A 26,200-nucleotide genomic window follows, 5' to 3' on the forward strand; every position below is an offset into this window, starting at 1 on the left:
GTACGTGGATGAATGGTATAACTTAGTCACAGAATAAAATTGCAAATATCAAAAAAGGATTACATATAGAAAATATAAAACCTTGCCCCTGCAAGTTACAAATGCTGGGAGACCTTAGCTTAAAATGCACATCAGGTCCTCCAGGCCCAATAAATTCTCAGACAACATACATATGGCTACCAAAGAAAGGTGCACTCAGCCACTGGACAAATGTTCCTAAATGGACCTTGATTGTGCAAACTGCCCCTGCTGGCCTTTCTGTGAGAAGGGAGCAGGTTGGACATACAAAGAGTTTGTTTAGCGTCACCTTGGGAACTTGAAGAGATAAGATAGGACAGGCATGTTAAATTCATGAATATGCAAGGTTTTTTAATATGCAGATCTAACTGTTTGCTGAACAAGGGGATACGGTTCCATAACTGACACTTCACTGTAACAGCAGTGACCTGCATCTCTGACTTTTTGAATTCGACTTGCCACTTCATGCTCTCCTTTATCCTCATTATTCTGGATTTGCAAACGACCTTTGTCACAGTTGACCATGCGTCTTCTCTACTTAGCCTCTCTATCCCGTCTCTACTAATTTGCTCTATAGACACTGAAACAGGCTGTATGGCCTCCTACGTTGTCACATATTTCTTCACCATATTCTGTAATACAGGCATCTCTGACCTCTTTGAGAGTCCTCCAAGTCTCTTTCATAGGCACATTACTCCTCACTATCTGCAACTCCTCTCTCACCAAACTCTCCTCCTCCTTAGGATCCTAATTTCACCTTCTTTCCAATAAAGAAAAGAGGTTCTCATCTTTTCATTCCTTCAGCCCTGAACTCGCTTCAAGATTCAATGAGCCACACAACACCGAATAATACGCTGCTGTCCTATCAACAACTGCTCTAAGACTAAGGTGATCCATCGTCTGGACTTCAATGCTTCACCACTCCTCCCGGTTTCCAATTTATTTCACCATGACCTTCTCAGTCCATCCACCAAAGCATGCATCCCTGTGGTCTGTTCAACCAGTGATCTAAAGTTAGAACACTTCATCCCTGCCACTGCCGCTGCCGCTGCTTGTAGGTTCAAACTGCTTAGAATCAGGAAGATCAGCCTCATTCTCACCTCCATTCTACAAATTGCTAACCTCCCCCTAGTTCTTAGTCATCTTAACTACTGCTCAACCCTCCTTCTGGGTCTCTCCCTCTACTTTTCTGCTCCTCTTGAAAACATGTTCAACCTTACCACTTTCAAATCAATTATTAAAACCTCCCTCATCCCCCAACACTCTCTTCCACCTCCATGGCAACTGGATCTCTATGCAAAATGCTCCCTCTAAATGTTCCTAGTGCTTAGCACATCTCCTATGTGCAACCTTTCGTCTAGCACCCTTTTTAACTCATACACAGCTCACCCACCCTGCATGTGTTCTCTTGCCTGTCCTCTCTTAACTCCTGTTGATTTCTGATCACCTTGTTTGTCTTTGCATTTGTTCTATGTTGTGCTCTGCGGCCTATGGCCTTGTGGCGCTCTATACAAACTGAAATATATAAATAAATAAATATTGCTCCTTCACCCTCCTCCCCTCCCTACTTTTAACATCAAAAACTCCATCAGCAAGCTCGAACTTCAATACCATGGAGGGGCAGCCAATCTCTAACATAACATCACTCCCCTGAAACCAACGTCCCTTCTATCACTGTACATGGACTGATATCACCCAGTCACTATTCCTCCTTTACCATACTTTAGCAGACGGCCATGTGTTTTCCCTTGTACAGGCTTTGCTAACCCACCTGTCCAGTCCATTGTTAATTTATTTTCCTCTCACTGCTCTGTGTTCCTTCCCCTATTGTAAGGCGCCTGTCGGCCTTTTAGTGGCTCTGGTCACCATAGCCTCAGTAGCGAGCAATACAGACATAGAAATACCTCCCTCTAGTTTAAAATAGTATTTTGATATGCAAAGTAATTGGGATCAAAACTACCATTGCTTCCTTCTGAGAGTCTTTTTGGCAAAATACCAACTTATTTTTATGAACTGGTCAGTTAGTTGTGCTGGCCACTATGCTGTGTACCATATGCAAGGACAGCACTTTGGACAAAGGGGCAGCATATAAACCTTTACAGAGGTACACAGATCCCAATGAGTATAGAAAGGGTAAAAGAAAACGCAAAATATTCAGAATATCGCAGCAATGTCGAATGGGGAAATGGAAGCGAAATGGAACATGTGTGGCAATGAGCACGGGACAGCCAGAATGAATGTCTATTTTTGTCTCACCCAAAGCCTCGAGCGCAATCAATACTATGACTTTCTGCAAGACTTAAGACATTTGGTACAAGAAAGAGTTTCCTTTAAAAATGATTTCCAGGACCCTGGTGACTGGAGGTTAATTGCCTTTCAGCACATGAAGAACGATCAATATCAGCAGCTAAGTGTTGCCCCCGGTATCATACTTATGCTGTAAAATGGACTCGTGAAAGACTTGTAAGGAAGTACCGGGACAGGTGTGTATTTCAGCCTTCTCTTTTCATTAACATGCGTGCGCATTGCACCTTTAACCCAGTAGGGAGGTCAGGAATATACTCTTGTTTTTATGTTTGTTCTTCATTTAAAAACACTATTTTGCTCATATGTACATTGCAAGCACATCAACTAAAGTGGGTGTTTCTCGGTGTGTGTCTGTGTGCATGTGTGTGTGCACACCAAGTATGACTACAGTGCATGCAATACGAATGGGTTACACACCCAGACAGTGAGCAATTATTTTCCAAAGCATGTCATACACCTGTCTTCATATCTAACGTATCCCTAAATGCTCCAAGCATAAGGTTTGAATAAAGCGTGGGAAAACGGAACCACCTATCCACGTCCCTCTACGTGTGTTTGTGTGCATGCAGACAGCAAGGGCAGACATTTTTATTGAACCAAAAATGATTTCTGTAAAGTATGTTCTTTCAAGTCATGTCATTGCATACCTTGCATATGGTGTAAGCATTGAGTCAAATCTTTGTACGTGGTATGTTCGCGTGTAAAGACTTTGATATGTATGGTCTGTCTTTTCCCCTTAAATGGTTTTCACTGTCCATTCTGCAAAGGGTTGCTCGTGCAAGGTCCTTCTTATTTTATGCAAAATGTGAGTACCATGTGTGCAGTTCTACGGCTGAAAGCCACAGCTGTGTAGGCCACTAATTCATGAAGAATGAAGATAAATATTCAGTAGTGTTGTGGATGGAGATCCAGACTGTCCAACGCACCACCATTGACACAGTCCTGCAGATCACTCTCCCTCTTTCATGTCTCATGTGTGGCACATCCCACTGCATTTTCGTTGTGTCTGTGCTGTACAAATGATCATGCTATGACATGTTAGGTGGTTTTTCCAACATGCTGGGCTATGTAGGCAGGGCAATTCTATTACATTTGATTAACCTTTCCTGCCACAGTCGAAAAATCTGTGCAGATGTGGTTGCGAGAACGTGTTTCTCATTTATTTCACATTCTTAGAAACTGGCCCAGCACCCAGGGCTACAGCAAAATATCCAGATTGCCAGTCAGAAATCCCACTACTTTCATATTTTTGTACCCACCTGGATGAACAATAAGTCCCTCGAGGTGCATTGGTAGGCTTGTAAAAGATCCAGGGCTAGAGCCCATGGCAAGTTTAACGACCGCATAACTATATTATATGAACGCATGCACTGTATTGAGCTTTCGAGCTTAATATTGCATATTACAGTGCTCACACTCACTTGGAGTACTGCTAACATGTAGCTATACTGCCAATCCAAAGTGTGAAAATTCATCCAATAGTGCTAGGTAATACTTTATGAAGTTATATAAGACAAAGAAAAGCCTTTGGACAGGACAGCCAAAGACTTGCTGTGCATTGAGAAATTGCATTTAAGCAGCAGCTGGAGAACTATCTGTTTCCACATTAGCCATACAGTTGAATGCTGCTGGTTGTTCGGCTGACAAACTGACAGGGGGAAGCTAGTGGGCTTAAAAAGTGGTGTGATACACCGAGCGAGCCTGGATGTGTAATATAGTTGGGGCTAAGCTGTGACATGAGCCTCTTGAGGGTGTCTGGTGCCCAGTTCGAACAGATACCACATGCCTAGATGGAAAACTAGAAAAGAGGGAATGAATCGAGACAGTGGTCTGCAAGGCCCCAGCATCACCCAAAAGGAAACAGGAATGGAAGAGAAGAAGAAAGAGTAAAGGAAACGCAAATGAACAAGAAAGGGACAAGCAAAGTAAAAAGGAGAAGTGAAGTGATTGCCTAATTCCTCAGGCTAGGCAGTTGTAGATCTCTCACCACGATCCGAATGTGACCGAGCCTGGCCCTGCCCTCTTGTTTTAGTTTGTAAACGCTGGTTTGCATTTTCCCCCTACTGACGTCTGGTTGCAGCCGGTTTCCCCAACTTGCACAGAGGGTATATCTTCTACAGAGTCTCAAAGCATCCTTCTGGGTGGATGTAAGTGTCCCATGTGTGCACTGTATTTGTATTGGTCTCAGACTTCAGTTCAACAACCGTGTTGGTGAAAGAATACAATGGCCCTCATTACGACCCTGGCGGAAAGTGACTGACCTGACCGCCATAGCGTAAATAGCGTTTCCGCCATCGCACGACGGAGCAAAGTGCGGCCAATTCCGACCCATCGGGCACGAGCACTACGCCATGGCGGAAGTGCAAAGTCCGCGATGGCGGAAATGTCCCCAAAACGCCCCTCACCGCTGTCGTACGGCGCCCTAGGTGCAATTCCGCCACCCATTTTAGCGGTCACCGTAATGAGCGGCAACCGGAAAGTACGGTGACCGTAAACATACGGAAACGGAACTAAAAACATGGGCCCGGAACAGGAAACAGCACGCCGTACACCTATAAAATCAGAATTCCCACACAACCATTAAAAATACTACCCTGAGACACATCCCAACCCGTCATCCACCCCAGTGAAAGCAATAGAAATGGGAAAAGTAGCGAAAAAAGCGTGCGACCGCAAGCGGCAGGTCCACTTCTCCCGTGAGGAACTCACCGTGCTTACAGAGACCCTCCAGGAGAATGCTGCCGTCGTCTTCTCCACGCAAATGACCAGGACGGCACTTGCGAACAAGAAGGCCATATGGGCCCTGGTGGCACAGCGGGTAAGTGCGGTGGGGACCGCACCCCGCAACCCACAGCAATGCAGAAAGCGATGGGACGACCTGCAGATACGCGTACGGAGCATACTATCCGCCAATCGCAACATTGCCACAGCTACCGGGGGAGGATCGGAATCACCCATCAAGTTGACCCCCTGGGAAGAAATCTGTGCCTCCACCATTGGAATGGAGAGTATAGAGGGAGTCGGAGGGATGGAGAAAGGAGTGCAGACATCCGAAGAATCCGGTAGGTGGGCCAACTAATACAATGCCAAATCCACAATGTCCAATCATGTGAAGTACCATGTGTCCACATAGTGCAACAGTAACACATGTCCAGGAGAACGTCCACATACATTGGCCTGACAGCGCACTTTAAAACTCACATTAAATACATAAATAATTAAAAACCCTAAAAACACCCTCTACACGTGCAGCAGGCACACCCTAACTGCAGGCTGCAAAACAACTGCATCCTCAATCCACACAAAAATGGAACCACCTCCAAGGCCCCGACCCAAATCACCCTCAGGTACCACCCCAATGCATGTGATACATTGCCATTCCAATTTCAACAGACCCATTAATAACGCTCGCCCTCCTTTACTCCACCACAGGGTCCGATTCAAACGACGAGCTCCAGGACACCCCTACCAGCACACCTGCAAAGAGGGCCAAGACCAACGGCCAAAGACCCTCCACCTCAGCTGCACGCATCAAGACACGGCAGCAGCACAAATCAAGTGGCAGCACACAGGAGGGAACATCAACAGGCACCCCAGCAGCCAGCATGCCCACAACAGCACCACCACAGGTCCCCCCAATGGATGCCACAGAAGGCACTGCCTCTGGTGGCAGCAGCACCATAGGTGACACTCCATTAATGGCAGCATGCTCCAACACAGAAGACGGGGATGTCGAAGTAAGATCCATCCATGACCTGTCTCAATCCCCCTGTTTGTTTCATCCCGTACACCATGAGGATACCACGCAGGGGCACCCACAAGACGACGACTGGCCATCCCCCACAAGCCCTGTGGCAAGGCAACATGAGGTGACCAGCCCCTCTGTGACACCACCGCAAATGGCCATGGCACAGCAGAGGCAAAAGTCCCTCGACCAGGTCATCGTGCAACAGCAGCAACTGGCCACGCTCCTCAAGGACCATGCTGATGAATGTGGGGGTACTAAGGCAGCCATAGAAACAGCAACTGAGACACTTAGGGCAGAAATGGAGAGAAGCACCGAGAGCCTGAGAGTACAAATGGAGAGAAGCACCGAGAGCCTGAGAGTACAAATGGAGAGAAGCACCGAGAGCCTGAGGGGGGAACTGCATGCGACGTCCAAAGACGTATGTGCTGAACTTGCCGCTGTGCGCCGTGTGCTCACTGAGCTCTCACAAACCCTTAGGGACATGCATGGACGTGAGCAGGCAGAGACATCATCCGTTGCAAGTTCCGTCCAGGGCAGCCCCCAATGTAGATCTGGGAGGAACCTGCGCTCCACAGGCAGGGGTGCCCCTGATACCCGGAGAGGGGGCTTGCAATAGCGTCTGCCCACTGACAATGAGCATCTTTGGACACTGGTGTTCGGGGGGGAGGTAGGAGGGTGGAGGGGGGGTGTTGGGCTCACTTGGGTGGCGGGTCGATGGGGTGTGTAACATAATTTCACATATGCTATAAACATTGCACAATCATCCAATGAGATGTGTGGACATTGATCTATGTGTACGAGGCCTTTATAGGCGTACAGTCCATATTGTGCATGTTCCAGACACACACAGTGCCACAAGTCCCGTGTCCATGTAACAGCCACCAGGCGTGAGTGCTAGAAGCATGCATCTATGAGATTCTGACGAATTTCACGGCCCTCCTGTGCCTCGCGGACTCCTTGAGGTGCTGCCACATCCCCACCCTCATCATGACCATCTTCAGGTGCTTGCAGTTCTGCGTCAGGGGGCATGGGCACATTTCTACGTACGCACATGTTGTGTAGCATGACACATGCCATGACCATCTTTGCCACCTTCACATGGCGGTACAGGAGTGCCCCGCCAGACCTGCTGAGGCAGCGGAAACGAGTCTTCAGTAGGCCGAATGCCTGTTCTATGACTACACGGGTACGTGAGTGGGCATGGTTGTAGTCCTCCTCATGCTGGTTCTGTGGGTTCCGGAGTGGTGTAAGGAGCCATCTCTTCAGTGGATACCCGGCATCACCTGTATGTGGACAATAAAGGATGTTTGTGGAATGACATTGCTACGTACGCACCCCCTCCCTTCCTGCCAGGTCATTGCCGCATCACATACCCCACATTATCATGCATGAAATGAGACTCACCGAGTAGCCAGGATCTGTTCCCTGCGTGTCGCTCCATGTAGCGTGGTATTGTAGAGTTCCTCAAGACCATAGAATCATGGGTTGATCCAGGAAATCGGGCACAACAATGTGTAATGATCCTGTTGGAGTCACACACCATTTGTACATTAAGAGAATGATATTGTTTTCGGTTGCGGTACTGGGCCTCCATGGCATGTGGGACGACCAATTCCACATGGGTGCAGTCGATGGCACCAATGCAACCCGGTATGCCGCCAAGTGCATGGAATCCCACTTTTGTGTTCGTAATTTCCTGCTCCGAGCGTGGTAGAGAGATGTAGTCGTCTGCGTGCTTCAGGAGGGCATCGAGCACTTGCAATAGTGTCCGTGAGAACAGTGGCTGTGAAATGCCATGCAACTGTCCGACTGTGTGCTGGTAGGTGCCTGTGGCCAGGAAGTGGAGTACAGACACCACCTTCAGTAGGGGTGGGATGGCGGTTGGGCTATCTATCATGCTGACAAGGTCAGCCTGTGTCATGTCCACAATGGCGGTTATGGTGTCCCGGTCCAAACGGTAGAGGGTGTGGATCTGCTCATCAGTGAGGTCGAACGGATGAGCTCGGAGGCGTGGGATTGCGGGCTGCCTGCGTGGTGGTAGTGGCTGTGCTGGTGGGCCTTGATGGCCCTGCCTTGCCCTCCTCCTCCTCCTGCGTCTCCTCTGTGCGGCCGGTTGTTGTAGTAGTTGGTGTTCGTCTTCTTCTTGAAGTTGGAGTACTTGCAGTGCTATCAGGTCCCCCAGGGCCAACATCGCTAGTCCTGCCGGTAGCATTTTGGAGTGGGTGTGGCTGTGGGAGGGGGTTGGGTGTGCAATTTATGTGTTTTCAGGCTGTATAGCCTCCACCTGTGGTGATTCATTCCACCTGTGCCAGCTGCAATCCCCTTTGGGCGAGCACCGTACCGAGGTTCACCGACGGGCGGGGCGTCCCATTTGTGAGTGAAGCCAGTTGCCATTTTCACACACTGCCGCACTACATGGATGATGTTGTGATTTCAAGCGGTCACAGATGCCTTTTCGACGTGATGTTGCAAATGTGGAATTCGAAGGACAGCGCTTTCGGTTTTCAGCTAGCGGCGAGGAGACGCCCACAGGTCTGACTGCAAATATAACGTTCTATTGTTTAATGTCCTTGGGACAGGGGCCATGGCGAGAATGCTATGATTGATATGAATAGTATGGGATGCGCAATAGCGTAGTGGACAAAAAGGCAGGACGTTCCCAAATACATGTTACTTCACAACACTAGAATTCCGGGCTGGAGAACAGTGGATTTTGCAGACTGCATTACGCACAGACTCCATGGAAGTTTCGAATGTGATGTGAGTAAATAATCAGGCGTTTTCATACCGGGATGAGGGAATGATGTATGGATGCATGGATGCATGGACAGATGATTTGATGGAGAGTTTGCCATGTACAGGGCTTTTTGGAATCTATCCACCTCCCCTGCGCTATGTCATGCAGAGCTGCCATAGTGGGACCATCGTCTTTCTGCCCTTGTTGAACCCTCCCTGTCTCGACGCCCCTTCAGGCACTTGTGTCTATGCACGTTACTAATCCCATCTAATGGATTCTGTCTTCACAGACGCATGCACACAAACACTCGTTTGTAATGGTGTTTTCACCTCGATTTTTATGGTTGTGATTCGCAAGTGATTTTTGGGTGGGTATAATCCTTTTGAGTGGGCTAGCATGCATATGGCTGTGGATTTAGTGTGATCATTGAAGTGAGTTATACAAATGTAGTTCTGATGGCCATACTATTCTTTTTCATTTCATTTGGGTGACAGGTATCTCCTCCCCTTTTGCCGCTGCCATCTGTACGCCACTCCTGCAGATGGCTTTTACTCCCGACACCTGCTGCTTCGTGTCAATCAGTGGAGCACCATTACGATCTTATGGGACGATCGCCAATGGGCCACATGCCCTTACGCAGTGCTAGTGGCTAGGAGCAACATATCGTCCTTTCTGCTGGACTAGTGCCTACCTAATGGGACGGCCCTGCGGTTCTAGGCGCTTCCGTGTTGCCTTTTTGGACGTGAATGTAGCCCCTGTGTACCATGAAGGAACAGGGCGTCACACAAGAAGAAGCTGGTCATTTATTGTGGATGCAGCCCACAATACTGGAATGTATTTTGGAGTCATGACCTAATGGCTGTATGGCCCTTGGTGGTTTTGTGGTGCAGTAAATTTCTATTCTGTTTTTGTTTGTCTCATTTTTCTGCTCATGTTGCTGTACTTGGACCTTCACATGCCTGTGCTGCATCAGTGCGGCAATGGTGCTATGGCAGATATGGATGCCCACTCACAAGGCACTTGGAGCCCCTGGATTCATTTGTTTGTTGGCATGCATGGGTGACTTGTACATTTCACTGGTTGCATTGTGTGACTTCATTGCACCTACGAGGAGTTGTGCAATGTGGCCAGGGAGTGGTGTACAGGCACTCAGTAGGGCCGTTTACGGTTGATTCGCGATGCCGTACTTCTCACCATGGCGGAATGGTACTTTCCGCCATGCTTGATGGCGTTAGGTACATGTCCGCTAGGGTCGGAATTCGCGTACCGTTGCGCCATGGTGGTAATTACGGTTTGGCATGGCGCGCGTGCGCGTACTTGGTGCAGTTAGCGTTGGCGTTCACTACGGTGTCGCTAATGGCATCGTACTTTACGGTGACGGGTCATAATCGCACCGAGCGCTATTCGATGGCGGTATTGCATTTCCGCCATCGTTTTTCGATTTCCGCCAGGGTCGTAATGAGGGCCAATGTAATTTCAGTGAGGAAGAAAATATGACTCAAAGGGAAGTGAACCTATTGGGCAAACTCGATGCTTTAGATAAACAACAAAGCATAGAAAACAAATCATTCTGTCACAAAGTTGGACCAACGTCCTTTATGATGCAGAGTGTATTTAGTTGCGTATTGTTACACTGGTTAATGACTATATTGTTGTCATTGGTTCGCTAATGAAACAGGTGTAGGCACTGTAGCTCTTAATACAAACTCCTGATGCATCTGAAAGCTAAAGACTTCTGCCCTGGAAGAGAGGTGGATACAACACGTAGGGAGGTGGAAGGGGTGTTAACCTTGGAACCTGTCGCCAGATGAATTGCACATGCAGTGCTGAGAATCTCAGAAAGAGGCTACACATGCACTTGATTAGGCACTGATGTACCTGGTGGAGGTTGCATGACTGGTTTGAATGTAAAACAAAACTGCACATAATGCACTGGCCTGCTAACATGACCCAATGGCTAGGAAATGCAGTGCTGCAACCATTTTGATGTGTGGTGGCAATGCTCATGAGTGTGCTGATGGTCAGGTTAATTCACCCTCCAAAGCTCACCCCAACTCCATGACCGCATGTATTGGCACACGTTGCCTTATCATCTCATCCCAAAAGTGGATGCTTTTTAGTGAAAGTCTCTCTCATTTATCCATCTTGCTTGAGTATACGTTGAGAGTCGAGCATGTGCCATCTTCACTGTGAATCAGCACCTGTAGTGCAACAATGTGGTAGCTGCTTCTCTGTGAATGTTGGTTGACCTTAATTGCTGAATGTTCTTACACTTTATATAACTAACAGTAACTAAGCAAAAGACATGTTTAACCTCTGTTTTTCATAATTCTTAGAGTCCACATGTTGTAAAACAATATTTTCAATAAAAACAAATGTGAGCCCCACATTTTAAATTAGAGATCTGACAGCAAATATTTGTAAGGCTGGGAGGAGCCAAACATGTGTTCGGGCACACACATGACACACAGAGCCTACTATTAAGAAATGACCAGCATTCAAACGAGTGCTGTTTTCCAGCAAGACGCAAGAACACCAAAATTATAAAAATAAAAATCCAATCCAAATGGATACGCATCGTTGGGAAGTACAATCATAGCACTAATGCTAAGAAGCTGATTTAATGCTGTTCAACAAAACAATTAAGGAAAGTTTGAAAAATGCAGATGTTAGCTTGTATCTAATTTCTGAACATCAACGCACAGCCTTCCCAAGGAAAGATAATGCAGTATCTCTACAAACAGAAGGCAAGTGCAGCCTGACACTTGCTGAAGCACACACTTGCTCTCATTAAAGTTGAAGCACAGGTGCCCCTAGATGCAGCACAAGCTTTCTCCTATCTGCAGAATATAACATACACACTCCTGACCTCACTGTCTGTTCACACTTCGTGGCACTTGTCATGCTGCTTTGCCTCTGTGCACATTATACTACCTCTCAGCTCACCCTGATTGAAGGGACTCTTCTTGAAGTTATATTTTGTAGTGAAACATCTTCAAATCTTACAGGACACTGTGGCATACAACATAACAAACACACCCAGGCATATGCACATCACCCCTAAACTGAGGAGACCACATTGGCTCCCTTCTAGATCAAGAATTGCGTTTAAAACTTTTCAGTCTAGCAAACAAGGCTTCATACAGGAATGTCCCTACTTACATTAAAAGTCTTCTAAAATAGTATCCTGCGGTTTTTGTTCTAACCTCGAATCCCTCTAACTCTCTTTGCATTCCTAGGTTCAAACGTACCCGGGGTTTAGGCCTGGTTGGTATGTTTCTTCAGCCAGGCACTATAACTCTCTGTTGGTCCTCTCAGTTGCATTGAGTACCTCCTTTCTTTTAGAAATGTTGTTTTTGTTAGTCTTTGTCCCTCAAATGCTCCGTATGTTGCTTCCCACCTTAAGTCAGGCAAGAGTGCTGAAATGCCTCTTGGGTTGCAGTGCCAGTCAAGCAATACAATGAAAATATAAAATAAACAAGTAAATAAATGCATTTACTTACCATGCATTTCACAAGATTGAGTGTATGCATAGTGCCAGGAGCAATGCAATGCTTTGCCTGCGCAATACTACACACAACACTCACTGCCATGGAATGCAGCATTAATACAGTTGATTAAAAAAGAAATCACTATTGTAAATTGAACCAAATTTGCCGCTATCAATTGGGAGATATGCCATCAAGGAGAAAGAGAAAAAAATGAAACAACAACATAATGCAAAGAACAGAGCCTGTGAGGTAGAAAAAGAGATGAAAAATAGATAAGAACCGAAAGAGGAAGAAGAGGACAGTGAGGAATTCGACCAGCTTCACAGGGAGTGTGTGCTCGCCTTAGGCTTTTTGATTCTTTGATAAATTAAAATGAATGATGGGAGATCAGCCACCGGAAATGTCTGAGGCCATTCCACACACATTTCCTATGCTCACCGCAAGAAATGCATAGTCACGTGTACTCAGGTAGGAGTCCTCCCCTGTCATGCCTAGCAGGAATGTGAAAGCCACGGGTACATCCAAGCATCTCAAGAAGGGGGAAGGCACACCTTCCTCCAGCCATGGGCAGCCTAATTTAAATATCAAATGCTCCATGGATCTGCTTTCCCTTTGTCTAATCCGGCTGGTGGCAGTGCATACTAATGAGAGATAATTGAGGCAAGCCTGTTGAAGGGGCCTGGTTGCCGAACCAGACAACAGGAAGGTGGGGCTAACACCCATTTGGTATGCAATGCATCAACTTGAAGCTAGTTCCCACCCCTCTGTATGAAAGACAGTGAAATGCATGTCTGGGTCCACTATTTACCGTAGGCAAACCCCTGCAAAGCTGACCCCTTTCAGAGGGGATAAGTATGTGATTTGGAGGAGACAGGAAGTCTGCTCTTGCCACATTCTTCAATGGAGACATGCGCTTTAATCAATAGTCACAGAGGGCTCAGTTAACCAGAGAGACACTTTGATCTACAACAGACAGGAAGATGGGTGGGACTTAGGTATATGTTTTCACTCCTTGCCTTTTCCTGTTGCAGAGCACTCTGGCCCTGACCTAATGCATAACAGAAGATTTTTGGTGGGGTCTCAGGATTGGTTCATTAAGGTAGGCTTAGCCTGCACCAATCACTGGGGCCCATTAAACTTTAAAAGAGGGCTGAACCCCTCACATAGAAGATCATCCGATGACTTTGAAATGAGTAAGAAGAAGGACTAATTTGGGCCCGAGCTGAAGGTACAGTCTACCTTACATCTTCCACAAGTGAAGGAAGGCTAGGAGTTCTGAAAGTGAAGCAAGATCCCTCCCCTAAACATCTCCCAGGGAACAGAGGGAGATACCGGACTCAGAGGACCCATCTAGCAGCTCCAGAACCAGTACCCATCCAGCACACAGCTTGCCCTGCTAAGTTCTGCCAGAAAGCTTCCTGAGTGGGAAGTGCCAGAAAGTTTCTGAACTAAGGACAAGGCTGTTGCCTGCAAACACTCTCCTGAACTTTGGGCCGTACACATTGAAAGGATGACACAAGCTCTGCAAAGAAAAGCATTAACCAGCGTCCATCTTTTAATGACATCTTTGAGACAGTTGAGTCCTAGAACTGCAACTGGCTCCACACCTGACTTTTGTCACACCCCAGTCACCAGAGCCATCCGAGACGTCTCGATCAGCATTCCAGATCCACTACCCAGCACAGAGACAACAATTTTGGCCCTGAGCCGCCACGCTGGCCAGCCTGCCACCGCCCTTCCAGCCTTGTCTGCCGAACTGCCTGCCACCTGATACCCGCAGCTGTCTCCCACCACAAACTATGTCTCAGGAGCTGCAAAGTGCCTTGGAACCACTTCAACGTTGTCGAGCATCAAAAACTTCTTAAGCACCAGGTACATTGTTGTTCTGCCCCCGGTCCTTCTCCGAAGGCCCCTAGAGACAGTTATGACCCTTTGCCTCTTGGTGCTGAAACATGCTTGAACAGTAAGACTGATTACTTTACCAACTACCCTCCTGTCAGTATCCAGAGTGCATCCCTTTCCTTCGTGAAACTGTCTGTCCTCTGTGCTCCGTTACAGGATGGGTTGTTTTCTGTAGTGTGCTAGATTTTTCTGTTGTAGTAATAATAAAGTAGGTATTTTTATTCAAACTTGATGACAGTCCCTTTTATCATTGGGTAATAATTGTATTTTCGCTGTGTTGCAACTAACCAACGATCCATGATCTTGCAGAGATTAGCCTGCTGTTCCGTCCACGTTACCAAACTGGACCAGGAGGTTTATAATTGACTTGTGTTCCAATCTGTTCGGATCCCTTATGGCAGTGATCCCCAACGTGTAGCTCACATGTTGCTCTCTTGACTCTAAAATGTTGCTCGCCATTTGGTCTGGGCCATTGTGTGGAGGCTAAGTAGAAGGACATTCAGGGATGAGACAACAATGTCAGTGCACCCTGAGCCAGAACTGTGTGGTAAGGCTTGCCAATCAGCCTGCTCTGTTTGAAAGGTATGACATACTGTTAGTTGTTGAAGCATTAGCTGTGGAGTCATCCATAGAGAGGTCTGAGTGGTGGGGCAGGTCAGATGGGTGCAGGAAGCAAGGGGGTGGCTATGGACATTAATCTCTTGGGGCTTCAGATGAGACAGTGCCCAGTGACTGAAGAGAACCTGAGCACAGAAAATAGGCTGGCCTGGCCATCCATCTGAATACCCATTGTTCTGCTCTATAGTCAGAAGTAAACATTACTCTTCACTGAACCCACCCTTATTGAGACAATCCCTGTCTTAGAACTCTAAACTTTCTATGGCACCTTGACCTCTGTTACACTGAAGTGCATTGCTGGCTGGATCAAGTACAAAATCTACGAAGATAATGTTGCTGCCAAATGAGCCTTCCCCTGCTGCACTCAGGTAGACCGTAAAGGGGTTAGTTGCCGAATAGTTTGAAAATAAGTAAGAAAATAAATGACTTGAGTGCCCATTATCAAGTAATTTCCAATAAGCTTGTTTGGTACATGTATGATTTGTGTTTGTTGCCAAAATGCAATTTTTTGTTCCAAAATGTTCCACGCTATTTTCATAATCTTTGTGAATTTATGGTAAAACAAAGGTGTGTTTGCGTGGTCCTATTTCGTTTCAAGTTAACACTTATTGACTGAAAGTTAGATGCCTTTACATTAATTGAGTATCACCAGTTAAGATGTCAGTGTCAACCATTTCTACTCATAATCAACCTTATCTTCTCACACAGTTTCTGTAGAAAAATATACATTTTATTTATCTATCGGAAGACATATGTACGTATTGGCACATTATGTTTACAAGATCAAATTGATTGTTGGTTTTTCACTGCTTTAACAATGTTACTTTTTTACATAACACATCTATCATTTATGTATTATAGAGAAAACAATTCAGCAATAAAAAAGTATTAAAGATACAATTATTTATGCTACTTCATATATCCTTCAAACATTCAGTCTCTATTTTTGTCAATCACTCCATTCAACCCAACGTGTTTAATTCCTCTTCACCACTTCTTATTCAGACTCTTTGGGCCTCACTACGAGGTAGGCGGTAAGGGATTACCGGCACCGGTAAGGGCACCGGTGCCGGTAATCCCTTACTGCCCTACTACGAGTTCCGTTTGCGAGTCCTCCCTCAACGCCTGTTTTTTCCAGGCATTAAGGACGGGACCCGCAAAGGGACTCTTGAGCTAATAACGGTACTGCAATTTGTGATACCGGTATTAGCGCCTTCCCCATTACCATTGAGCCCTATGGGGGCTCAAATGGGAATGGGGAAGGGCCCTGGTGAATGGGGAATTACCGGTCCCGCCAACCTTGGAATGGACCGGTAATTGTTCCATTCACCAGGGCAGAATCGGAACGAGTTTGGAGTCAGACATGGCACTAATAGCGCCATGGCTACCTCCAACCTTGTAATGAGGTCCTTTGTATCGGAAATTCATCAGGAGTATGCACTCCAAAGTCAATCTTTAATGTCTCCTAATTTATTGTTGTTTGTCAATAAATGATGGGTTATTTGTATTGATATTCTCTTCTTTGCATTTAAGAGAAGCAAAAGCATTAAAGATCAAATAATGCATGATGATTTTAAAGCACAACCAACAAAGAAACAACTGACTCTAACAGAAAGCTGGAGACAAGAACAACCGAAAGGACATTACCTTGTGGAAACTGTACGTGCTGTAGCCAGACAAACAAAAGTAAAGAAATAGATCTAGGCCTGTTCAGACCATGGAAACAAGAAGCATTAATACATTGTAATTCAACAATGGTAAGTTATACTATATGGTGTCTACTTAAAAACTCTACATAGGAAAAACAGAAAGGAAAAATTAATACACGTAGCACTGAACATAAGAGCTGCATAAAGAATAGAATTCATACAGCCCATTTGGTTAGACACTTTATGGAAATGGACATAAGATGAAGAACTAAAATGGACAATGATTTACCAAATAAAACAAGGTGATGACATCAATGTAGACAAAAGAAGATTAACACAAAATGAAAAATAACTGATTTTTACTTGAAATAATAGATGTCTTAATGAAAAAGTTGAGAGGAACATTGTAAAAGCACTGTAAAACCAAAAATCAATCACTTTAATCTTGTAATCATAATGTACGAACACATGCATTTGTCTTCCTAAAGATAAAAACAATATATATTATTCTACAAAAACTGTGCGAGAAAAAAATAAGATTGTTCATGAGTAGAAACGGTTGACACCGACATCTGGTGATACTCAACTAGTGTAAAGGCTTCTACCTTTCAGTCAATAAGTGTTCATTTGAAATGACATAGGACCACCCAAACACACCTTTGTTGTACCATATGTTTTTGAAAAGGAAGGATTATTGGCAGGGTCCATTTACCAAAATCCCCTCCAGTTTCCACACTAGTTTTTGAATAATCTTTGGAAATACATTTTCTTCTTTCCAGTACGGAAGTGCATTAATGGGGAAAGATATTCAAACTAAATGCTGATGTTTTTGTTTTGAGGGCCCCATGAGTCATAATTTGCACAAAGGTTACACACTACTTGGATTGCAGTGCCTGGTGGGAAAATTCACATTATATGATGCTTTGCTTATCTGATATCTGACTAATGGGTTGCTAAAGGGAATGAGTTTCAAGTTTTGCACAATTAATTAGTGTAGCTACCAATTGTAATTCACTTAAGTTACTGAAAATAATTTCTTGGTAACATAGTAATTATTTTTACTTTAGTATAGTGTTTCTTGCTAGATTCTTCCTGCTTCTAACTTCTTTAAGAACAGATATTACCCAACATAATGCACTGAATTCATCAACCTCGAGTGATGAATGGCTAAGTCAACGCTGCTACAGGTTTGAACTTGTGAAGTGCAGGATGACCCCATGTCAAGGGAGTGCACTTAACAAGCGAGGCATACAACCATAAACATATAATGTGTACAATATGAAGGAAAATACCCACCCACCTTCTGTAAAGTGGTCTTCAAATGTTCCAATTTGTGAACAATGGCGCACTAGCATGCCTAAAAATGCATCACTTGCAACTATATTTCACAGGGGATTTCTCGGGGAAAGAGTACCCAAATCCATCAAAAAAATGTTTCTTTTTATTCCTAATCACTTGTCTTCAATGCAACAGACCTTGAGTGCTTTAAAAGGCACTATTTTCCACTAGATTTCGTAGGTGGATAACCCTCCCCTCACACAAAGCCTGGTTGAAATGATCTTTACATTCTACCATGTTTGGTCCAGTGTTAATATTTGGATTCTGATGGATCATAATTGCCATCCATGCCATCACAATTATTGTCTGACTTGTCAGTGGATGTGGATGTGGTTGAGGTAGTACCATAGAGTTTTCAATCTGCTCTCTCTGTTCCACTACACTGTGGGTTGTTATATAAGATCTGAACACCTCCCCCCTTTTGCCCCTGAGATAGTGAATGGGATTGAAAGTGCACCCTGAGATAGTGAATGGGATTGAAAGTGAAACCTCCCACGCCTGTCTCCGTGAATATTCATTGTTGTGTTGCAATACCCAGGCATGTTCTAGTACTGGTGCATTAACTCCAGAATGACTTCTGACATAAGGTATCAAACGGTAGATGGATGATACTTTCAACTAGCCTCATGAATTCTGCCATTCCCAGTGGACACAGAAGTGAAAAGACCACATTAAGCACTTCTGCACATACCTTTGGCTTGGTTGGTTCCTGGCAAGCTGTTCCAATGTGTCCTTCACTCAATCACTGATGCATCACCTGTCTTCATGAACCTCTACTACTTCCTCCCACAGAAATCAAACATACTTGGGTCTTGCACAGTCTGACCTCTGGGATTCCCTGCTCTGTCTACTCGTCCTTCCAGTTTTCAGACCACTTGTCCACACACTTCAGGAAACAGACTCTGACGGGTGTATTTGCCACAAATCCAAATCTATGCAATTTTCTCCCTCAAGAAAATGAGCATGTATCTCACACAGGATGCATTAAGAAATGATCGAATTCCCCTAATACTCCTCCCAGATTTGACCCAACAGCACATGTCTCATCCACTCACTTCATGAGACAGGCCCTGACTGGTGTTTCACCTGCCTCCCCGAATCTTTGCTTCTTCCTCCCACAAAACACATGCAAGCATTAATCTCAAACCAGTGCCCTCAGGGATTCTCTGCTCCTCCTCCCAGATGACACCCGATGGCATGTGTTTTGACAGCCCACTTCAAGAGAAGGGAAATTACTAGTATGTCACCCATCTCCCTGAATCTATGCTATTGCTTGACATAACATAAACATGTACACATGAGTGTTTTACAAGCTGTCCTCTGGGATTCTCTGCTCCACCTGCTCATCCAACCAGGTGTCACCCTACTGCACATTTCCCACCCACTCACTTTCTCCCATACAAATCATGAATCTGTGAGTCCCACACATTTTGTACTCATGGACTCCTTGCACGTTCTGTTTTTCCCTGATGTGAAGCAGAGTTGTAATTGTTTTTTCTTTTTTCTCGCTGTACCTGCGCCACTTACAGTCATTTAGCCACAGAATGCCTGATTTTCTCCCTCCAACAACCAATGCATCATTCTCCAGACCTCCTGATGTGCCACTTTAAATCAAGAATCATATGTCTGTGTCACTTGTGCTCACCCACGCCTTTCTACCTCTTAAGGATTCCATCTCACTAAAGCCAAACTAGATGCCACTTGCATTGTTCACTCACTTTAAATCGCTAAATAGAAATTTTGAATTTTGCATTCTTTTTAGGAATTTATACCACGCACCTGACGAACTGGTTCGTATTTAGGTGCTGCTGTATCTAGCTACATTGATCTTACAATATACTGACTTTCATGATGTTAGTGTAGTATACTTTGTACCCCATCTCTAGAAGAACAGGTAGGTCTTAAGGGCCTTATGAAATGTACGGAGGGTTTTCATCTCGTGAATTTCTCACTGTAGTTTATTCTGTAGTCTGGGGCCTTAGACCCCAAATCTGCGGTCCCCTTAACTCACGCACCTAGTATGTGGTATTTGGATCAGCCTCTTGTCATCTGAGTGCAATTGCTTTGTTGAGACATAACATTTGATTGTATCTTATACGTTTCTCTGTGCTGTTTTGTTAACACATTTAAATACCAGACACAAAGCTGATGGAAAAATAGATCACAAAGCTCTGCACATGCAAACCCTACCATAAACCTAGCTCTCCGCCCAATTCTTACATTATTTGGCAACTTAAGCAGACTATGGGATTCGAAGGCTACCTGGACAGTATGCAGCCTAAGCAGATGAGAGCCCTGTTTCTGAAGGCCTGGAGGCCTGGATGGGCACTCTCCCTTTGACAGCTATTGAAAACAAATAGAATCCTAATGATCAGCCGTCCTGTTCCCTTATGAAGATTTGCTTCATTTTGTCTTGTTTGTTTCTTGCTATATGGACTCGAGAAGACCTCTATTTAACTCTCGGGAAGTTAGAACTACAACTTTGGCCATGACACTGTGTTTGCTGCCAAGGACTCTCTGGCAACCCATACTACGGGTAAATATAATTGTTAATTTATAATTGTTCATTTATAATGCGCTTAATACCAACATGTGGTTTCTAAGCACGGGATTGGGATTCCAACCTGTGTTGCACTGAGTTGGTTTGCTTACAAGACAAATGTGTTGCCCCTGAGCTATCCTTCCTCACCTGTACTCAGGGCATGGAGATGGAGATTGTCATACACTACAACCGGGTAATGACCGTGTACTGTCCTTGGCTCTTTTCTGTCATTTTTTTGACATACTGTTTGACCTTTGTTATTTTAAATAGCCAGGTGTGAACTACTGGTTTTATGCAAAAGAATGCATATCTAATGTTTTTAAAAAAAACCTTAACTAGATGCTTTATTTCATGTAGGTTGCATGGATTGATTGCTTTAATGCTTCTGCAGTTCATATATCAGGTTATGCTAGCAATGCAACTTTTCAGGCACACCCTTTTGCGTGCATAGGTTTATTGCTTTATTGTTAGATGCAATTTTTTAGTATGTTATTATAAACTATTCTTTTTTGCTGGTATTGTGAAGGTCGAAATCACGTTTTGAATATGTATTGTAAATTTACATTTATGGCATGCCTGCTGACATAAAGTATGGACAATCCTCTCTGACTACAAATGCCTCAACCATGCAGCCCCACAATACCTCACAGACAGATTTAATAGACAAACAGCCTCTTGCCCACTAAGAAAGGCTAACTCCAACCTCCTACTAGTACCTAGATTTAGGCTTACCAAGTCCGGTGGGAGTAGCTTCCCTGTTAAAGCAGCTCAATTTTGGAACTCCTTCCCCCCGGCTCTAAGGGAAGATCTACCCTACCTACAATTCAGAGCTAGTCACATCCACTGGCTAAAGGAACAGGACGTCTGACCATACCTCACCTGTATCCATCCTGTACCTACTGTATATATGAGAACATACTGCCTTTGTTATATTTATGTATGTCACACTGATTTATGCTACACATTGTATATTCTATTTTTGCTTTGCCTGTTGTTTCATCTATACAGCATTGTAACCATTACTGTGTAACCTAAGCTTAACAACCCTCTTATGCTTTCGCGCCCGAATACCCCTGGGTCTCGTGTGCAATATAAATAATAAAACAAACAAACAAATTGAGATCCCAGTCACTACTTCATCCCCCTGCACTCCTTCCTGATCAACTATTTTACCTTCACTCCAATGTATTAATCCCTCCCTTAATATCCTAAGCCTGCCTCTAGTAATGACCTCCATTCCATCTGAATGCTGTATAAGAATTCACACAAGCTTCAACCAGCTGTGTCCTTTATGGATCATGCAGTCAAATTGTTCAAACCGTTTTCATAAAGTTCTTCCAAAGTTCAATCTGATCAAGTCACCTGGAATGTGGGTGATACAAGGTTCTAGGGAATACTGCACCCAAGCATATCTCCCAACCCTCCCTTCATCCTCTGCACTGTTAAGTGCCTTGTATAAATATTGGCACATTATTAAACAGAAAAGCAATACAAATAAATACAAATTCTCATCTCATCTGCACATTATCCAGTTATATGTTGCTGGTCTGTGTGTGATGTTTGAACATTTCTGTAATCGTTCATAGTACATGCTTTTGATTTTGGTTTTAGTTTCCCTTAAGCCACTTGATGCAAATTATGTGTTTTTGTTCGAGTCAGTGTTTTTTATATCAGTTGCATGGAGTAGTGCTGTCTCAGGTCAGTATGTGTTTTGGGATAAAGTGTTAATACCTTGTGGTCATAATGCATGTGTATAAATGACCGTGCTGCATGTTCTTTCACTGTAATAATCCCCTAAAATTGGAAATTACACACATTCCACTTGGTAAATGTGGTATCTTTATTTGGTAGAGTGAACTGTGTGTATGTGACAAGTGTATTTAGTGTGCTCACACAGACATTATTTATGTCAAGATGGAAAGAGAAGGTGTGCTAGTAGTCTCACTTTGGAAAAGCAAAGTGCTGGTACTTCCAGATTATGCTATTTGAAATGATGGTATCATTTATTTGTACGTAGTTCTTATTTTATAAGCAACATACTATTTTCCAAATCTCATCTCATGTCATTGCACATCACAAAATAGATCCTGTTTCTTTAACATGATCTTCTTTTTACTGCCTTGTGATTCAATGGGTGTAACAAGCCATTGTGTATATTGCCTTAGCTTAGTTAATCAGAGGACAAATGATCTACAAAATGTAAAGATACCTTACAATATTAACTTCCAAGTTTATATCATCGTTACGTTCAATGTGGAAGCATACAAAAACATTTTTTTTTTCAATTTTGAAACTCTCAGCCCTTTGGAGGAGTAACACTTTCTATTTAATGCCTGTCAAGAAAGGAAATGTAACAACAAATCTGTATGTTTATTCACATCAGATAAGACAAAATAAATTCATTGTTTACAATGTAGATGGATTTTCTTGCTATATTATCGAAGAATCAATAAACTGGTAATTAACTGTATTTTGCAATCAACATGCTATGTTATATGGTTCCATGTTATTTCATCGCGGGATGTTTTTTTCGCTGGGTTTTTACAGCACATTTTTTAATGAAAAAAACACATTTTTTTAGATTCATTTTGGAGGGTGTCCCCCCGATTCCCCATTCCCTTAAATGTTTTTATCTACTCCCAAACACCCACACCCCATATATATAATTTTCTACCCCCCTAAAAAATTAAATGGTTTTTCCGTTAATAAATTTGCAGTAAAAAAAACAGTGAAAAAACATCCTGCGATGAAAGGACGTCATACCGTTATTATGTTATGTGGCAGTTGTAGCACAATTAGTTGTTAGTGTTATGACTTCAGAGCACTGTTACAGCCTTTATTTCTGTGGATGTGAGGAACGTGATCTGTCAGTGTGTCACCATCGAGATAAGCAAGCAGATTTTAATAGAGAATCTTGCAGAGATTATACATCAGGTTACCACCATATAGTTGACTGCTAGTTTTCAAGACTACATGTACCCCTTCATATGTGGTACAACTAAAACCAAACTTTCATTCGTAGGTAAAAACTGATGCAGTACATGTGAACACAGGAAAGGAAGAAACGTGTTTACATGTTAGCATACACGGGGTGGGGTCCTTTTACTATCAACCATTGGTGTCCTGCGCTTGAGGGGGGGGTTGTCGACTGTCGGGCGGAGAATTGGAGAGAGACCCCCTTCTCCAAGTAGATATGAAAAGAAATCTGGGTTCTGAGAACCCAACTCCACCTGGGGACAGCGCCAAGTTTAAAAAATGCTCCACACAAAAGAATGGTGAAAAAGTCAAAGTGTATTCGAAGTGCCCTATTTGAGACACATGCTTCGGCGATAACTCCGCCTTTCTCAATCAGGGATAATGGGCGTCACATTCAATATTTATTTCATTGGAGATTGTTGGTTGCCTGGGCATGGGTTAAATCCCACCTCGCAAGTGATGAGTCTGTCTGTGAGCGTCGGCCAGAATAGGGCACTTCGAATACACTTTGATTTTTTCACCATTCTTTTTTGTGGAACATTTTTTAAAATTGGTGCTGTCCCCAGGTGGAGTTGGGTTCTCAGACCCCGGATTTGTTTTCGTGTTTACATGTTATGCTGTGTACAAGTGAAATACATATTTGACCAAAACAATGGTACTGTTTGTTATCTTTTTAAAACATTAATTTCAAAAGGATTTTACATTGTGTGTGAGGAGTTTACACGACTAGGGGAATGTCACACAGGGCTGTAGCATACACTTTGCCTGCAGACATAGTTATGGTCAGCAGAGAGCTAGTGCTATTAAAATTACACACACAGGAATTAGCATGTTGATTACAAGTGAACACAAGAATGGAAGAGACATGTTTGCATTTTACAGCAATACCAGGTGTTGCATTTCTTTGTTATCCTTTCATTTCAGAATCATTATCCATTAATTGGGATGAAGCTTTAGTTTCAGTATACAGTTACTTCGTTTTGTTTAGATTTTTCCCAAAAAATAAATGAACTAGCAGAACTGTTTGCCTAACGTGGTGCACCAACTTCTCACAAATAGGCAGTACAATAAATGGCATTTGGTTAAAAGGCCTTTTAAAAAATAAATTAAAAAATAAACTGGACCAGAGCGATCTTTCTAAATAGAACTGTCAGCCCCTGCAACATACACTAGTGCACCCCGGAGCTGACAAACGCGGCAGGACCTGGCAGCGGCCACAAGGGAGAATGGGTAAGTTCATGTGTGCATGTATGCTTGTGTGTGTGTTGGGTGTTCGTGTTTGTGTGTGTTTTTGGTTGTTTAAGGGTGGGGGGAGTCCTGGGAGGGAAGCAGCCGGTGCCGAGGGACAGGTGTTTGAGGGAGAAACCCCCCAATTTCTAGGAAATGGGGCAAGGGGAGATGGTGTTGGGAGGTGCGGGTGGAAGTTGGAACTGGGGGCAAAAAAATGCCCTGTTATCAATTTTTGAACGCCGCCGAAAATCGTGTGAAAAAAATCTGTCTTTTTGTTAAGAGACATACAAGAATTTAAAAAATGACATAGAACTCAATCAAGAGCAAGCACAGTTTGCAGAGAAAATCTGTCTGAGCATTAGCATTATAAGAAGAAAATGACAAGCTTATGACAGTGCCTTCATTATAGGTTTGGTGGCATCCCACCAGTAAATCCATCAGGATAGCACCAAATGGTATTTTTGTTACCAACAATTGGTTTGCTAGAATAACTAGTAGATTACAGGTGCTGGTAAGGGTGGGTATTCCCATTCCATTCAGTCCATAAGGCGCCGGTTGTGATGCAGGAAATGCATTGGAGGGACAGGGTTTCCATGTATTTGTCCTGTACTCCTTTTATCATGTATGTTCTGTGTTCATTTCTGCACAGGAGTCCATGTGGGACTCCAAGCAGTGCAGCTCTTTCTCTTTTCGTTTTGGTATACAGACCCATAGGATACCCTTATGGCCGCCATGGGTGGGGGTACAATCCCTGTACCCCTAGTGTATGCTTTAGGCACTTGTGCATGGCCAACAGAGCAGGGTATGGGCTAGTGGCAGCTCCATGCTGAATTTGACAGGTGCTCTGAGTATCCTCCATTATGGGATACCCAGGCCCTGCCATTGGAATCAGTTGATTCCTGATAGGAGACAAGATGGCCCCTGTGGCCTCTTGCTTTCTATTGCCTGTTACATTGTTTTCCCAAAGTCCTGGGAAGCCCTGACTCTGTCCCTTACCCTGACTGGCTGTTGGGTGGAAGTTCCATATATGGTATTGTGGGGAAGCCCAGCCCAGACTGGCTGGAGCCTTCCCAGTGACTGTCTGTTGTGGGTACGCTCTTGGGGCGGGACCTGGGTGAATGGAGTGTGTGACCAATATACATGTCATGTTATGAGTGTCTGGTTTCTGTTGTGTGAGTCAATGACTGAGACAGGCCTGCCCAAAACTGGTATGAATGCAGTGTTGACTGCTGAATGGCTGGGTACTTGTCTTAATCCACATTCTTTGTTGTGAGTGTCTGGATGGAGAAGCATGGCCTGAATGCACTATGAGCCTGATTGGCTGCCTGCTTGCATGAATGCCCTGCTGAATGATTGGCTGCTAAGCTTGGCCTAGCAGTATGAATAAGAGACAGACTTCTCACTGACTAGAATTGTTCAGAAGTTGCTGTCGAAACTTGATGCTTACCTTGCAACCCAGCTAGAAAAAGAAGGCTTTGCTGCTGCTTTCCTTCGCCGCAATCCGAAAGCTGTTGTGTCTCCAAGAACTTATCCAAGAAAGGACCTGGCTAGGAGACCTGTTCCCGAGCTACGAGGGCATATTGTGCACCAGCTAACCTTCACCAAGGCTCCCTGAAAGTCAGTCCTCAAAAGGCTGCCGACCAG

This window comes from Ambystoma mexicanum, chromosome 7p (genome assembly GCF_040938575.1).
Source record: "Ambystoma mexicanum isolate Mex_15411 chromosome 7p, UKY_AmexF1_1, whole genome shotgun sequence".
NCBI lineage: Eukaryota > Metazoa > Chordata > Amphibia > Caudata > Ambystomatidae > Ambystoma > Ambystoma mexicanum.